The sequence below is a fragment of the Canis aureus genome, chromosome 30 (genome assembly GCF_053574225.1).
Source record: "Canis aureus isolate CA01 chromosome 30, VMU_Caureus_v.1.0, whole genome shotgun sequence".
Lineage (NCBI taxonomy): Eukaryota > Metazoa > Chordata > Mammalia > Carnivora > Canidae > Canis > Canis aureus.
In genome coordinates this window covers 23946558-23965114 of record NC_135640.1, presented here as the reverse complement: position 1 = coordinate 23965114, position 18557 = coordinate 23946558, and the positions used below count along the sequence as shown (strand labels likewise).

The window sequence follows — 18557 nt, the reverse complement described above, 5'->3', positions numbered from 1 at the left end:
CTTTTTTTTTTTTTTTAATCACAAGAAGGAAGACAAAGTAGCATTGGAGGGCTGAGGTGATTTTGCAGCAGAAAACAACATTTAGAGATGCATGTGGCAGCTGACACTCAGGAGTCCAGGCAATAAATAATATGACCTTTAAGGTCGGTTAGGTTCTATTTAAGGACAGAAACCCAGATCCAGACCGCAACTAACGGTTAATACTTCGATAACCAGGAGGTAAATCTAGCATGATATCCAAAGCTAGAAAGGGACTGGGCACTTCGGAGAGTCAAGGAAGCAGCAGGCACACACTGAGCTGTGGTTCTTAAATACTAAGGTCTACAGAAGTTCCTTGAGTCATACAATCAGAGCAGAAAACCCTGATCAGAGTGGGATGGTAGTGGCTAGATCAGTTAGAAGCCCAATGATCACAATTGGACCACAATACTGAGCATCTGATTTGGATCCTATGCTATTTTTTCAATTTTATGAAATAAAATTGACATGTTAGTACTGTGTAAGTTTAAGGTGTACAAAGTTATAATTTGATATACATATATACTGTGAAATGATTATCCTATAAGGTTAGTTAACACATCCAACATTTCACATAGTTACGTGTGTGATGACTTTTAAGATTTACTCTCTCAGCAACTTTCAAGTATACAACACTATTAAACTATAGTTGCCATACTGTACATTACATTCCCAGAACTTGGTCATTTTATAATTGAAAGTCTGTGCCCTTTGATCGTCTCACACATTTCTCCCACCCCCAACCCCTGTTGAAGGTGATCGAGGAGCTCAGTGATAAGGGCTCAGGCATCTCTTCATCCATCATTGTCAGAAGAAAGATTTACAACAACCTTTTATTTATTTGGTAGTGATGGAAAGAAGAAAGGGGGTTGAAGAAAGCTAGATCAAAGAACAAAATTTAAGAGAAGAGAATCAAAGTGGTTAAATTTATTAAAACCTTTTCATTGAGAATATTTTTTCTTCTGTTGCCTTTGAGAATTACAGATAACTTCTAAGTTGTCAATGGACAGAAATTATTTTAATTGTTTTTAAAAATGTGCGTGTCTTCTCCCTTCTCATGTGGACCACTAAAGTCATCATGTTTTATGTTTCTGCTTTGGATATCAGCAAGTAGGAGCTATTTTGGCTATACAATCTATGTAGTTAATTAATTATGTACAGTTTTTATGCTTATACAATCATACTAAAACCATTTGTTTTCTTACGCACTAGTTATTGTCTGGATCGGTAATTATTGGAATTAAAATAATTTTCTTTAAATATCTGAGGCAAATTTTCTTATTTTTCATTAGAAACATAGTAACAATGGTTCAATATTTTCTGCTAGAGATGTTCAGCACTTTTTAATAAATTTATCTATTTCTATTTTCCATCCGTGGTCTTCTGAACATCTATAAATATGTCAATACTTGAACAATCTTTTTAAGCTTTTCAGAGAGAAGTGCTTCTTGGGATCAGTATTAATCACTCTTCTCAGTAGGATATGAAAAACAGAAATAAGGAAGAGATAAGGATGAGAAAAATTCAGATAGACACCTGTAAATGTAAGCTGCTACTTGGTTTTATCTGATTCAATCTTGTATAAGTGAACTTTGCTGACCTCCTTAGGCTGGCGGAAGGCTTTTCTGGCTTGAGAATTTTTCATCTTCAGCTTCAGGGCAATAGGTTCAGTTTAGTAGTCATTTCTGGTATTAACCTGATTTTATCTTAAAAGATGTTAGTTTTTTCTCTTGCTCTCTTCATAACCAAGTGTTCCTTCTACCTCTGTAATTAAGAGTAACACAAGGCAGGGAGGTCTTTCCTGGAAGGTGATACTCATTCCTCATTAGACCACAATTTCTAGTTAGTGCCACTTTTTTGCAGCTCTAATCACATGCCTCTCTACTCTTAAGTTGACACCGTGTAGCGACTGTGCTACTGTTCCTTTCTTCTTGTTATTCTCAAAACTTCTTGGGAAAAACTTTCTTTTTGGGGTATGGGTAGCTAAGGTGCAAACTGTAACTTTATCTTATGCCTGCTCTTCTTTCTTTGAATCTGATATATACTACTTCCTTTCATTAAATGCTTGTTTACAATTCCTACCTGCTTAAGTTTTCAAAAAACTATGTATCATTGGAAACAGCCTATCCTTGGAAACAACTAATAAAATATATGTTATTTTGTCTTTCTTAGTCAGCTGAAATAATTTTGGACAAATATAAAAATAAATACAGTTCCAGGGTATTACTAAAAGATTTCATATCAAGGGCATGTTTAAACCCACTCAATGCAATAAATAAATAAATAAATAAATAAATAAATAAATAAAGCAAATAAACCCACTCAATGCTTCAAAATGGTAATTGTGAATATCACAACCATGTGTATACTCCAGATGCCTTTTGTTAATTACTAACATACATAGCTTTATGTAGATGCTTAATAAAAATAGTATCAGTGAGGAGTAGAAATTTTTATGTCACATATCACTAAATATTTTGTTCACAAAATAAGTATAATTTAATTAACTAATAATACTAAGAATGGCTTTCTAGGAATGGTAATTAATTATCATCAATATTAATTTTTAATTACAGAGATGTAGATTGAAGGTCTTGTAGTTTGTGTCTTCAAGTCATAGATGACTGTTCGGCACTTATTTTAAATGCTTCTCTTTTTCCAAAGTCCTTGTTTTATAATGTGAACTTTAAATGCTGTCAAATCCAAAAGGACAGAAGACCTATTATCTATAATGATACACATTTTATCTTTGTGAGAACATTTAAAACAAAAAAATCACTCATCCTTTGAATAAACTCAAATTTACTCCCTACAATGTTTTCCCTATATTAAGAATTAGTCATTACTGAGAAGTTTAATGCATAACAATTGCTTTTCTATCACCTATTTTATGAAAGAAAAATTTATAATCCTTATTTTGTTTCCCCAGGAAAAGAACATTTAAACTTAAATAAGGATATTGGCGTGGAATTTAAATGCAGATAAAGAGACTGAAATTAGCCCATTTAGAAAATTATGAGGCCAAAGGACAATTTATTAAACTCTTGTGAAGTTTATAAATTGAACTCAAATATTTCTTTAGGTATAGAATCAGATGAAGCATGGTAAGTCTTACTTTTTGTTGCACATTATTTGTTATTATATTACTCTCTGTTCTAGATGTTTCTTCCCCAAAAGGTTATGAAATAGGTTGGTGCTGTCCAAGGCAATGAACACCAGGGATCATGATGTAAACCCAATGCCACCAGGGGATACTTGGTTTGTAAAAATAATTTAAGGACAAAAATAAAGTCACAGTGCAAACAATAGGTTTTAACATATCTTTTCATATTAAAACACACACATAAACACAAACAGCAGAAAGAATGTTTCTTGAAACTATATTCAGAAAAATCCCTTTAATTTCTAGACCAGACAGTTTGTATTCAACTCATCAATAAATAACAATCAGGTATATATTTTTAGTCTGCTCCCATAAATTTTGTAAATCAGTCTAATGCCTGTTTATTTTAAAGAAAATATTTCATTTGCAGGCTATTTAAAATAATATGACTGTCTTATCATTTATCGTAACCCAATGATAAACTATATTTCTCAGTGAATTATTTGTTTAAATAATAAAGCTTAGAGTTTCTATGAGTTTAAAGGTGTGGCTACAGTTGACTAAATGAAATGGCATAGTTGAAATTCGGATAATGCTATGTCATTAGTTATAAATATTACATTTTTCATGATTTGTGATAACAATAAATGTTTAATGTATTCTTTGCTCTGACTGCTGTGAAGTTCAGAAGTAAATTTGATGCCTAATACCTGAATTGTGTTTCCTTTAAAGGAGTTCTTTTTTAGTCTTAAGTTTTTGTGTGTGTGTGTGTGTGTTTGTCACTTTAAATTTACTTCTGAAAATAAATCATATATCTAATAAATTATATACTTCATACTTGCAGTACAAGTAATATACCAAATGATTTTGTCTCTCAGTTTCTGTTGAAAATCCCTAGTTGCATAGTGAAAACTTCATGCTAACCATTTCTACTTATATAGATTCTCATTATATAGGCAACATATCTAAATTACTATATACATTTTGACCAGTATATTCTGGCTATTATAAACCATTGCTTCTAACAGTTTACTCCAAGAAAGAATATACCCAGATAACTGGCTAAAAATGTGTATTTGTGGGGCCAAACCACACACTCTAAATATTAAGATAGTTGTCACCAAAATAAGAATATGCAACAGCATGTCGTTTTTTGTTTTTTGTTTTTTGTTTTTGTTTTTGTTTTTGTTTTTGTTTTGTTTTGTTTTTATCTAGAGGGATCTCAGGATCTAAGTTTTGGATACTTTAGGTCAAAATATACATAAAACATCTAAGGTATTAAACAGACATTTGTATATACAAGTCTAGAGTTCCGGATCTATTAGATGCTTTTCAGTAGATTTCAATGAATAGTTGAATAGTTTATTTCCACTTTGACTCACTTTAGAAATTGAAGGAGGCAGTATTGTAAGTTGGGTGAGGATAATAGACTTAATCTCCAACAACTCTGGGTAAGTAAACTAAATAAATGTTTTTCTGGATATAAAATAGGATATCGGGGCACCTGGATGGCTCAGTCAGTTAAGTGTCTACCTTCACCTCAGGTCATGATCCCAGGGTCCTGGGATACAGCCAGGCATCAAGTTCCATGCTCAATGAGGAGTCTGCCTCTCCCTCTCTCTCTGCTCCTTCTCCCTGCTTGTGTTCTCTCTCTCTCTCAAATAAAATCTTTTTAAGAATTAAAAATATAATAAAATAGTCTACCATTCCATGAAACTTGTCTTAGACATCCACTTTGACTGGGTGCTGTAATGCAGCATTCCCCATCTCAGGAGATGAAAAGATTTACTTTTCTAGCTTTGCTTTATATCCAGTTCAATGGGAAATTTTGTTAGAGGCACCTTTAAATATCCTCAAAATATGATCCTTTTCTATTTCTGAAGACTGTTATTTTTTGCCTGCATTCTGGAATAGCCTGCAAAACAATCTGCTTGCTTCTATCTCTCTGCTCCAAGGACGGTTCTCATTAGAGAAGCAATAGTGATTCTTGCAAAAAGCTGGATTGATCATGCCAATTAGTTCACTTATGTCTCTGTGAAGACTTTACATTTCTCTTAAACTAAATACCAAGTTCTTGAATGGCCTTCCCTGACATCCTTTTCCACTCCTCCCCTTGCTTTTTGGGCTCCAGGCAGACTGGTCTCCAAGATGTTCCTTGGATACACATCAAGCATATTCCATCTCTAGACATTGCCTAAAGCTAGCCCTAAGTCTAGTTAATTTGCCATTATTTATCATTTTTTCTGAAGTTATTGCTTTTATTCTTTTTTTTTCACTGTCTTAAATGTCTAAATGAGGAATGCTATAGTTGCTAGGTTTACCTGTACTTTGTATTTTACAATTATATTTTGTTAAAAAAAAAATTATATTTTGTTAACTATTTTTATTATCATAAGAATACCTAACATGAGACCTAGCTTCATAAATTAATTTTAAGTATACAATACAGTATTGTTAACTAGAGTAAGAAAAAAGAGAGAAGACTCGAACTCAAAAATCAAAGAAGACACATTACAAGTGATATTACAGAAATAAAAAAGTGCCACAAAAGACTAGTATGAACAATCACACTCCAACAAGTTAGAAAACCTAGAATAAATGGACAAGTTCCTAGAAAAATACAACCTTCCAAGAGTGAATCATGAAGAATTAGGACATTCAAACAGACATATAATTAGTAAGGAGATGTAATCAATAATCAAAACCTCCTCACAAAGAAAATCTTAGGGCCAGATGGTTTTACCTGTGCATTCTTAATCTCCACCAAAGTTCTTGGCATGAAGTGAGCATAAATGAAATGTTAGCATAATTTTTTTGAATTAAGAAATTATTGAATAAATAATAAGCTCTGATTTATCTCCTACTCTTCTGCTTTGTTATCATAATTTACACTCCCAGATTAAAAATTCTCAAGTTTTCTTTATCTTTGCTTCCACTGAGTACTTAGTATGGAATTCCATTTTTCTTCTTGTTTAAAAATATTATATATATTTTAAATTCCCAATAAAATGCCTCATCTGTTATGAAAACTTCACTTATAAAGGACCAAAAAAAATATTTTATTTTCTTGATATTTTCCTAATGGTAAGAGTCTAGTTTTCTTTTGAGCATGAATTATAAAAGTTGGATATTGGAGTATGTTAACCTAGAAAATATATTTATCTAATAATTATTTTAATAAAATGATCAAGCAATTTTAATCCAACGTATTAGATTTATTAAGGCAATGTGACATGAGAAAAGATATCCACATTTGAACATAGAAAGGCTTTGTTTTTGCTTTTGTTTTGTTTTTCATTTTTTAAAGATTTTATTTATTTATTCATGAGAGACACAGAGAGAGAGAGGCAGAGACACAGGCAGAGGAAGAAGCAGGCTCCATGCAGGAAGCCCGACATGGGACTCGATCCCGGGTCTCCAGGATCACGCCCTGGGCTGAAGGCAGTGCTAAACCGCTGAGCCACCCAGACTGCCCTGTTTTGTTTTTCATTTTAAAGGGAGCTGGACAATATAGTAAGTTTCTGTGGCATATTTTCATTTTCTTAAGCCATATGATAAAAATTGTGAATATATATGTAAATCAGATATTATCCAGGCCAACAGTTTAAAATGCCTCCTCATGAGGCACACAATAGTTTTAAGTATTGAGAACCAGTAGTCTTTAAGAAACAGGCTTTAAAATTGTTTTCTTGCATTATGCTCTTTTCCTTTTAATATTTGGAATCAAATGTATGCCCAGTTAGAAAACAATATGATCTTACTCTTTTTATTAATTGAGAGAGATGACAAAGTTCTGATGCCAAGAGTTTATGATTATTTTTGAAGGAAGCAGCGTTGGTAGATGGAATATAGCACATACTTTGAAGTCCTAGAGCCCTACAGTTTCAATATGGTTCACTGTAGTGTATAACTAAGACATGAAATAATCTCCCTGAGACTGAATTTTCATACTGTAAGATGATATATCACTTAATATAATGTCATTAAGATTAAGTGATAGAATGTATGTGAAAGCCATAGCAAATACTTGTCACAGATTATGAATCCAATATTTAATTTTGTGATCATGGTACAATTATCATTGATTTGTACTCATCAGACAGTTGTAAATAAAGTATATTTGATACAAATTTATGTAGAAAATTGAATAGTACAAATGATTACTTTCTAAAAACTAAGAAAAATGAGTCTAGAGCAGTCTAAGGACTTTTAAAGGAGAAGGGGAAAATGCTGATTTTTAAATTTTGACTAGAATTTCAATAGAGAAACACAACAAGAGAAAATGTGGGAAAGGAAAGGATTAAATTTAAGAATGAATATGTCAAGATAATGGAACAGGCTGGTATATGGTGATTTACACTAACAATAATGGGGTTAAATTTGGGTAAATGGATTTTGAATAGGGAAGATTGTGAATCACATGATTAGAAATATGGATTTGCTATCCATGCATTGAAGCTTGGTGAAGGTGATTATGAAAATAATGTTTTAAGATTATAAATATGGTGGCAGGTAAGTGGAATTTATTGAATTCAATAGTGACTAGAGATTAATTAGTCTGATGATTTGCAGGAAGTATGTTAACATTTCAAAGACATTAATGTCATTAAATGGGTATAAATTGATTACATTGAAACTTTTAGCATTTTCTTTAATTTTCCTCCTGAATCTAATTATGAACAACAAAGAGTCTGACGAAAACTACAAAAGTAAATATTTGGGCAGAGTACTGCTTTCTCTGGAAATGTCTGCTAATCAAATCCTATGATTCCTCTAGTTAATAAAAAGATCCTTTCCTACAATTCCAAACTCCAGGCTTCCAGGAAATATCAATGTTATGTCTTCTTTATTTTTAAAAGTTTTACCTATGTATTTTGCTAAAGAGAGAGAGAAAGAAAGAGAGAGAGAGAATGTGGGGAGGGGCAGAGGAAGAGAGAATCCCAAGCAGATTCTACACCGAGTGCAGAGTCCCACATGGGGCTCAATCCTATGATCCAGAGATCATCAACACTAGCTGAAACCAGGAGTCAAGATTCTTAAAACACTATGCCACTCAGGTGCCCCCCAATGTTATGTCTTCTTAATTCTTATAATGAGATTACTTTGAAAGGACATGGTGACAAGAGATCCACTGATTCAACAAAAGTCATAAATATATCTCAAATTTAGTTGTCTTCAGAATCAACTGGGGAATTTTTTTTTCAAGATTCCAGAACTCAAACCCTCTGAGATTCTAAGTTACTAGGCCTCCATAACTGAGGAAGTGTTTCTGATTCTGATTCTGATGCTGTAGTTTTTCTAAATACATTTCAAGCAACACTATTTCTAGAGTTAAGAGTCAAGCCATTTCCCTAAGAAATATTAGTTCATTAGAATTACTTTGGGAACTTACTTAACTCTCTCTCTACTGCTGCTACAACCCTTCCTTCTTTACAAGGACACAATACATAAGTTGCAAAAAAACCCCTGAGAATATTGTGATTCATTACTCCAGAAACCTAAAGTACTTTGCTGTATGTCTTAGATTGATATTTTAATTGGTCTGAAATAGGGATGATGATATCTTCAATTTGGTTAAACATGGTATTTATTGTCTTAAATAAAGGTTTGTGTAGTAATTTGATAATTAACTATTTCATAATGTTCATACTGCCTTTTATCTGCACATTCAATTCAGGCTTACTCCTTTAGCATAAGTAGTTCATTAATGACACTTCACTTCTACATTATTAATGATTGATTCACTCATCAAACTGGAGCCAATTTTAACTAATGTTTAGATTTTTAGATTTGAGATAAATTTCAATTATATTTCTGCTTTTCTTATTCAGTGTGAGGACACGGTGGTTAATACACGTAGGACATCAAGGGAGATGAAGTAAATAGAGCTTTCAATGGTATCTCATTAGTTACATTTTGGAAAATAACTAGTGGAGGCAGGATTTAGAGTCCATATCCATGATCTGTCTTGGTACTTATGTAGCATTCTAACTTAATAAACTAAAGAAGAAACAGTTTAATAAATCACCTCTGGCAAAAACAACACCTTGCAGTTCAGTATTTTTTTAATTATATGAATTTTGCATAAATACAGTGTAGTTCACTTTATTCCATAGCGTGAGATATAAATGAAAGACTGTTGATAAAAGTGCTTTAAAATCCATCGAGTCTTTCAACAATATATCATATAATTAAAGCCAAGTTTTAGGTTCATAAAGAAAGTAGCATTTTTAAAAAATTATAAAGGCATTATATTGTTCTCAAAGTGTTCTAAAATAAATGAAATGGCAAACCAACAAGCAAAAATTCACTACCTAGAGGTAACCAATGTTTTACTGGGAAAGATTCTTGCAAACAGCTCCCATTAGGCTTTGAAAGAAAATAATAGAATTTACAATTTTAAGCACTTAAGAAAATTCAGCACCACTTAATTCAGAATTGAATGGACACTGTTACACTCATTTTGTGTGTGTGAGGTGACCATGTATTATAGATGTGAAGGAGCTATCCTAAGGAAAAACGAAGAGCCGCAATTTGAAGAGTTTGAGATCCTTTTAATTTTAGACACTTATTACTTTTAGATACCTATTATATTTAACTACTGCAATTCATTGCAGTTTTTGTGCTATGAGATAACATGTATGTTGTCATTTTATTTTTTAAAATATCTAAGTAATAGACAATTTAAAATATTATGCAAAAAAAACATGGAGAATGAGATTAAAATTAATTTGTACTACAGAGAAATTTAGTAATTGTCTTGTGGTAAAGAAATTGTAAAATTTGGGAAGTTGGCCAGTTATAAACACTCTTAAAGTCTCAACTTTTAAAATATGGAAAACAGTAATTTCTAATCTGATTCACGGAATTTATTAAATAAGCATTTGGGTAAAATTGACATTGGAAAAAATATAAATTTACCAGCTCAGATTAAAAACGTTTTGTAAAGCAGGTGGTTGGGACTGAAAACTGAATGAGACTGGTTTAGCAAGCACTGCCAAAGAGCCTTTTGTTCTATTTATATTTAGATTTCTTCAGGAAGTATTTTTATAGCAATATTTTTTTAGAAAACAAATTTTAAAATATGCTGAAATGAGAACCACTTCGTGAAATCATTGTATCAACTCTTAAGAACTTTAAAGATGAATGTGACTACTTAATCATAACTTACTAGTTTTTATTTATACAAATTAAATATTAGTTTTTATTTATAAATATTAAACTAATATTAAAGCATTAGCTTATTTTTTGTCTCACTTTAAAATTTGGATAATTATATCTCTTTCATTCTGTTAAAATAGGAATAGGAAATTACATGCAGAAGTAAATTTACTTGTGATACAACTCAATATTGTTTAATAGATTGTGATATTTGATCTGAATCTTTTGCGGACCAAAACAATGAAGTTTGTTAATTCATTGTTCAAGTGTTAATTCATTCCTCATTGTTTTTACATGCCTTTGAAGAGTCAGGATGAAATGAATGATGGACTTGGAGTAGAACAGAGTGAACAGCCAAAAAAGAAATGTACAAATTGAGGTGCAGGATGAGATGCCCCAGAATATGCCACTTTGGCCTAAAGATTATTTTGAGTTAAAAGTAATCAAAACCCAGCAGATGCAGGAAAAGCTATCTTCCCCTTCACTGCCTAAATTGACACTGGAAAGGAGAGTATACAGCAAGAAGAAAACTATGAACAGAGACTCTCTTTACCCAGGAACCTTACCTGCATAATAGGGCGATCTTTGTTTTTCTTTTCTTTTCTTTTCTTTTTTCTTTAAAGATTTATTTATGATAGACAAAGAGAGAGAGGCAGAGACACAGGAGGAGGGAGAAGCAGCCTGATGTGGGACTCGATCCCAGGACTCCAGGATCGCGCCCTGGGCCAAAAGCAGGCACTAAACCCCCAAGCCACCCAGGGATCCCTGATTTTTGTTTTTCAAACAACTTCTTTCACCTCCTACTAATGGTCCTGTTGTATTCCCAGGTCCCTACCCTCCTCCTTAGCTCATAAAAGCAGCGTGTTGGCCAAATTGTCTTTGGAATCTTATGCCTGTATCAATTTCTCATAAATCCACCTATTAAATTTAATTTTCTCCTGTTAATCTGCCTCATGTCAATTTGATTCTAAGTCCAGCTAGAGGGGTCAGAAGGGCCTATTCTGAGGTAGGCCAAATACAATTCCTCTTCACTCCTCCCTACCCCCTCCTCAAATTAAGGTAACTCCCAAAGAGTGATATTTGCAGAGGGCAGAATAAGGTCTTTCTCCCTGACATATATACAAAGGAAAGAAATTTAGATTCTATTTTTAATATAGATTTTTTAAAATACACAAATCTTTCTAGAAAATAAAAATGTATGCAAGTTTTATTGTTTATTTAGTGTACATTACATTAAGAGTAAAAAAATTCCTTTGAATTCCAGCTAAATTTAGAATTCTATGTTTAAATTTTGCTGTTATCATCATTTAAAAAAAGTGGAAAGTAATTGTTTTGGATGAAATAATATTCTTTAAAGGATAGTGACCACTGCTTTTAAAAAAAGGAGGGGGGATCCCTGTGTGACTCAGTAGTTTAGTGCCTGCCTTTGGCCCAGGGCCTGATCCTGGATCCTGGGATCGAGTCCCACATCAGGCTCCCTGCATGGAGCCTGCTTCCCCCTCTGCCTATGTCTCTGCCTCTCTCTCTCTCTCTCTCTCTCGTGAATAAATAGATAATAATCTTTAAAAAAAAAAAAAGGACATGTGGATGGTAATTGTTGCCATTTATGTAAGATTTTCTAGTATATTATGAATACACTAAAGCTGCCCAGAAAGAATCACATATAAATTATGCATCCAAAGCATTTCCAAATTGCTAGGGATTTTGATGTTATTTACACTATTATGTAAGTAATGATTTTGCTATTTTATTTTATTTCAGGATTTAATAGTTGAATTTTATTTCTTCCAGATTGTACTCTTTATGAGTTTTTTCAAATGGTTTTCAAGCTTTTCCTTCAATATCTAATTTTTTTGCTAAGATTTTAAGGAATTATGAGAATGAACTACAGGGGTTATAAAGATAAACCCATGAAATTTCTGGGTAGACAAATTTTGTAAGATGAAGTTTCCTAGAATTACCTGGAGGGCTTTTAAAAGATTGTGAGGCCTCCCCCCAGGTGTTATCTGGTTCACCACTGGAGTAGGGCCTGAATATTCTCATTTACAACAAGTTCTCAGGTGATATTGATGCTTTACTACTTGCAGAAACATTACTTTAGGCCATAAGCCAATGTTTCAACTTTTACTGCCTATATCTTGATGGTCATTTTCCCTCAAAATAGTATGCAATGTGTTATTTAAGATAAAATAACAAACTAAATCCCAAAGTGTCAAAATGTGATATTTCCATATGAAACGGAAATTAACATTTGCAAGGTTAAAGTCTACTGTAATAGTGTCCTCTTTTTTTTTTTTTTTTTTTTTTTTTTTTGAGAGAGAGAGAGAGAGAGAGAAAGAATGTAAGCAGCATCAGGTAGGGTTGGGAGTGAGAGATTGGAGGGAGAAAGATAAGCTTTTTTTTTTTAAGATTTTATTTATTTATTTGAGTTTGAGTGAGAGAGAGAGAGAGAGAAGCACGAGCAAGGGGCAGGGGTAGAAGAGAAGCAGGAGACTCCCCACGGAGCATGGAGCCTCCTGAGGCTCTATCAAGGACTAGAGATCAAAGGTAGTTGCTTAATCAACTGAGCCACCCAAGGAAGAGAGAATCTTAAGCAGTCTCTACCCAGGGCTCCATATCACCACCAACCATGAGATCAAGACCTGAGTGGAAATCAAGAGTCAGACACTTAACCCACTGAGCCCATCCAGGCACCCCTATGAGTATTCTTTTTAATTTAGTACCTAGTCTGTGATTTTTTTTCAGTATTCATTTTTGTTTTTTCTAGTAATTAAGCTATTTTCTGTTTCTATAATTGATTTATACTTATTTCTGTGATTTATCTGAAAGCATATCGATCATTGAGCATCATTCTATATAATGGAAAAATGTGATCATATTACACAAATGTCAATTATAAATATTGAAAATTCTCTCAAGGTCAACAAATATAATAGTTTATTTTAATGAAAAGATTTATAGTTTTAGACATAGCTAAAGTTAAGTATTTAGATTATTGTCCCCTCCCCACAAAAACTATATGGCATTTTTGAGGTTATGAATTTGGGATTTTTGATACAATGCATTCCTTATCATTATTTTAGAGAATAAATTAAAAAGAGATATTGATATTTCATAAACACTTTGGGAAGACATGGAACAAACATGTATATTTTATGTAAAAAGTTGGCAAAATGTGAGAAAAAGTGCCTACTTTAATTTGAAATATCAATTTAAAATTAGAAAAGTACTCTGAAAAATACGATGCTGAGGTAGGCAAAATACAATTCCTCTTCACTCCTCCTTACCCCATCCCCAAATATAAATTTCTGCATACTCATTCATGGAACTTTTAAATGCATTGTGTTACAAGGCAATAAAAGGGAATTAAAGTTGTAGATGGATTCAAGGTTGTGACTTGCATGTAGTGGGCAAAGGTGCAGACAATGTGATCACTTAGTATGCTTTTTTAAAACACAGGAATCTTTTAAGAGTTTTAACACACACGCTTATCCATTTGGGGTAGAAAGCCAGATGGTAATTTAGTCTGAATATAGCTGAAAACATTTCAGATTCTTATAACAGACTTATATGTTCATTGGTATAATGATTAAATAACACAGCTTTTTATCAAGACATTTATATTTTGAGAATACCAGATTACAAATTCACATTTCTTTATTATGTCCTATTATTAGTGTATTCATTTCACAACTATCTTAAAAGTTTTTCTGCTATGCCGACACTGTACTACACATTAAGAATGTAAACATAAATAACTATGACCCCAAAGTTTAAGATTCACCAGACTAATAAAAGTTGGATAGACATAAACCCAGTTCAGTGCAATAGGTGTCTCACCAGTTTTACTATATGCCTTTTGTTACCCTTGAATTTAAATCTGTTTTTGGAAATTACCAAAAAATTAAATAAATAAAAGAAATGGGAGAAGGTTATGTATATTACTTCCTAGAAGGAATTAATTTGAATTGCAAAGCTAGAGGCAATCATAAATTAATTAAAAATAATATTCTCAGGAAATTTAATGAACTTTTTTTGCTACTTTATAAGTTTAGTTTAAATCATTTGAAAGTATACATTTAGAATCATTTAGTTAATAAACCTAATTATTCCTCAGTGTCTAGCTACACATATTAACTTTCTTTATGATTTATTTTGTTATGATAGATATAACAGTTCATTAAAATTACAGATACACCAACTTGTTCAAACATAAAAATATAACTAAGGAAAGGAACTGTTTATCAAAATGTTTATAACCCATTATAACTTATTCTCTAAAAAATAATCAAGACAATTTTTAGGTCCAGGGTCCAGAGCATCCAGCATTGTTATTTACACTTATTTAATAATGAAATAAGAGGGAAACCATTGCTAAGATATATCCCCTCTTCATTATAAGTATTTTCAATGTTCTTATGTTGCAATTTTATTGTATCATAGAATTAATAAACATATACTTAGTCATTATGGAAATCAAATGAAAAGTATAATGAGATACCATTCTTATATGTTAGGATATCTATAATCAGAAACACCCTCAATAACATGTATTTTCATGGTTGTGGAGAAATTGGAATCCCTCATACATTTTTCTTGAGAGAATAAAATGTTTCAGCCACTTTGGGAGATAGTTTGGAATCTCCTCACAATTATTAAACTTAGAAGTACCCATGACCCATCACTTCCAGTCCTATGTATACTATCATGAGAAATGAACACATATGTTCTATAAAAACGTGTACATAGGGACGCCTGGGTGGCTCAGTGGTTGAGCATCTGCCTTTGGCTCAGGGTTTGATCATGGAGGCCCAGGATCAAGTCCCACATCAGGCTCCTTGCATGGAGCCTGCTTCTGCCTCTGCCTATGTCTCTGTCTCTCTTTCTCAGTGTCTCTTATGAATAAATAAATAAAATCTTTTAAAAATTAAAAATAATAATCAAAATGTATACATAAATGTCTAAAACAGCATAATTCATAATAGACAAAAATCTGAAAAAATAGATGTTCACCAATTGACAGATGAATAAACTAAATGCAGCATGGCCATTACATAGGTCATTATTTTTAAATAAATGGAAATATGGAGATATACCACAATGTGGATGAATCTTAAAACCATGCTAAGTGAAAAGAAGCCAATATGATTCTATTCATATTAACTGTCCAGGATAAGTAAATCTACAGAAATAGAAAGTAGACTGGTGCTTTTCTGGGGCTTGGAATAGAAGGCAGAATGGGTATGGGTTTCTTTTAGCGGTGATTAAAATGTAAAATTAGATTGTGGTCGTGGTTGTACATCTCTGTGAATTTACTAAACACTATTGAATTATATAATTTGAATCAATTTTATGTATGTAAATTGTCACTCATAGCTACATAACACAATTGTTATAAAGAGATAAAAGGAAACAACAAGTGCAGGAAGGTTTAACAAAAATGTGGTAGAATAGATTGAAATGTTTAATCATAGATCTAGGATTTGAGGAAAGGAAGTTTTAACTGTGCATTAAAATCACAGTGAAACATGAAAAAAAGAACAAACAAAATAAAACCTCTAAAGTACTATGGGAGTTGTTAAAAACAATTCTTGGTATACAATGGAATACTACTCAGCAATCAAAAAAAAAGAAATCTTGCCATTTGCAACAATGTGGATACTGGAAAGTATTATGCTAACTGAAATAAGTCAATAAGAGAAAGATAATTATCATATGATCTCATATGTGGAATTTAAGAAATGAAACAGAGGATCATAGGGGAAGAGAGGGAAAAATAAAACAAGATGAAATCAGACAGAAAGACAAACCATGGAGAATCTTAATCAGAGGAAACATACTAAGGGTTGCTGGAAGGGAGATAGTGGGGGCACTGGGTAACTGGGTGTTGAGCATTAAGGAGGGCACATTATATAATGAACACTGGGTATTACATAAGACTGATGAATCACTGAACTCTATACCTGAAGCTAATAATGCATTATATATTAATTAATTGAATTTAAATTACAAAAAATAAAATGGTTTTCAAAGACAAAAACAAAACAAAAAAACAATACTTGGAATCTTCCAGATTCTGGGACTCATTTTAAGAAGGACTGAAACCTTAGATGTATCAAAGTCCAGCTTGACAGGTATTGGACTTTCCTTACCCATTAATATGTTGGACATTCAAATAACTCTGACATATGTATAATTAATACTCATTTACTGGGGAGGTAAATGGAGTTTGAAAATGATCCCAAGTCATCCCAATAGAATTAAAACTGCCCTTCTTACTTTATCTCAAAAGCATTTCTTCTTCCCTGTATGTCATTCATTTAAAACCATTTATTTTCTGTTACAGAAAATAACATTGTTGCAAATATATCTAGGATTCTGAATAAAATTTGAATGACTTTACATCTTCTGGGAAACCTATAAATACAAGACCAAAGAAAGTCTATCAGTAAAGGGTCCTATTCTCAACTTCTTCTTTTTTTTTTTTTTTTAATAAGTTTTCAGCAATTGAGCCATACTGAAACATAGTGTTTGACTTTCTTACTAATTTCTTCATTATTTCTTTCAAATCAGAATGGAGTGGACTGGAGATATCCAATCATTATGTCAACGGTGCCAATATTACATTTCAGCCCAAATTCTGTTTTATGGGTTACTATCTTCATATAGCACAGTTCTCTACACTATAAAAAGTGAAGCATGAACTCAGGGAGGGGAGTCTCTTGCCTTACATTCATCTAAATAAAGACAAACCGAAGGTACTTTGACTCGTAAGGACAAATATATTAGGAATAATTCGATGTGATGATTACATGTAGGAAGGCTTGAAACTTTTCAGAAAAAATGTATATCTATTACACACTAGAATATTTGTGATGACTCAAAGGGCAAGAAAATTAGTTTTACAAAGAGTAAAGTAGGACAAATATAAATTAAATGACCTGTCCAAGGACACCTAAATCTGGTAAGTGAGAGAGTCAGGAATTCAGTGTTTTTGCTGGCTCCTACAGAAGACTTTTCCCATCTCACTAAAATGCTTCTACTTATATGATTATATACAAATTAAAAAGAGTATATAGGAAAATAAAAATGTTTATTTTCTATTTTAAGATATATAGCAAACCATCTCTAATTAAACAAATTGAATTAGCCGAAATTATACGTGTTCAAGTATTTTAAACTTATAAAGTCATTATATATTTAATGACTCATAAGTCAATTCCAGAAAACTTTAACATTAATTCAAGAAGAAAAGTATTGACTCTGACAAATTATCTATGCATACAATTAACTAAAGAATTTACTGGTATAAATAATTTTTCTACTTTTACTTTGAATAACTGTGAGGATATTATAATCATCTAAAAAATATTGGAAAGATAATACTAAATATTATTGAACACCCAATTCCCATATGGTGAGTTAATTGGGTACTAACTCATCTTATGAACCAGGTCAAGTAGTTTTTTTCCTCATTTTTAAATTTTGTTATGTTGTCTGGAAAGAAATATAATTCAATAAATTCAGTGTTTTCACTAGTAAAACCTTGTCCTGATAAATATATTCTATTCTTTCAACTTCACAGTTTTATGAATGATGACTTCTGGTTCCTAACTCTAGTATCTACATAAGCTAAATTGATCAAAAGCTTTGATTTACATACTAAAATTGGCAAAAATAAAGTTAGGGTAAATTTTATTCATATATATATTTTTTTTGGTTGTTACTAAGTACATTCATTATTTTTATTTGAAATTTGTTTTTGTCTGATTAACTATTTGAATTATTGGCATTTTTGGCTCTAATTTCAGCTGAAGGAATTTAAAATCTTCAATTGGCAAAGGATTAGCATTCTCAGTCTTAAAGCTGGCTTTGTTAAATTGATCAAAAATATTTAATTGCAAACTAGAAAGCTATTTATTTATTTATTTAGTTAGTTAGTTAGTTAGTTATTCAATTTTTTACTAGAAAGCTATTTAAAGCAGAGAATGAAGCTAATATAATCCTGATATCAGTACCTAATAAAATCAGAGAAAAAGAAAACTTAGATATTACTATATATGTATTAGACTGCAGATAAATAAATCTATATATCTAAGAAAACTTAACTCTAGTACTTTTAGTACCCATCCAAAGAGTATTTTTTGAAGTAGTCCAGTGTTGAGAGTACAAGCACCCACAGAAGCAAATTCAAACCCTCTGGCTGAATAACCCTACCAACACAAGTAAAAACAAGTCAAAAACAATAGCAACAACAATTAACAAACACAAAACA

General features: G+C 31.9%; 1 long non-coding RNA gene across 4 annotated transcripts in view; it reads right to left on the bottom strand.

Moving 5' to 3' along the window:
• Positions 1-18557, bottom strand: part of LOC144301781 (uncharacterized) — a 327386-nt gene that overhangs the window by 86489 nt on the left and 222340 nt on the right. The gene's annotated exons all lie outside the window — the stretch shown is intronic.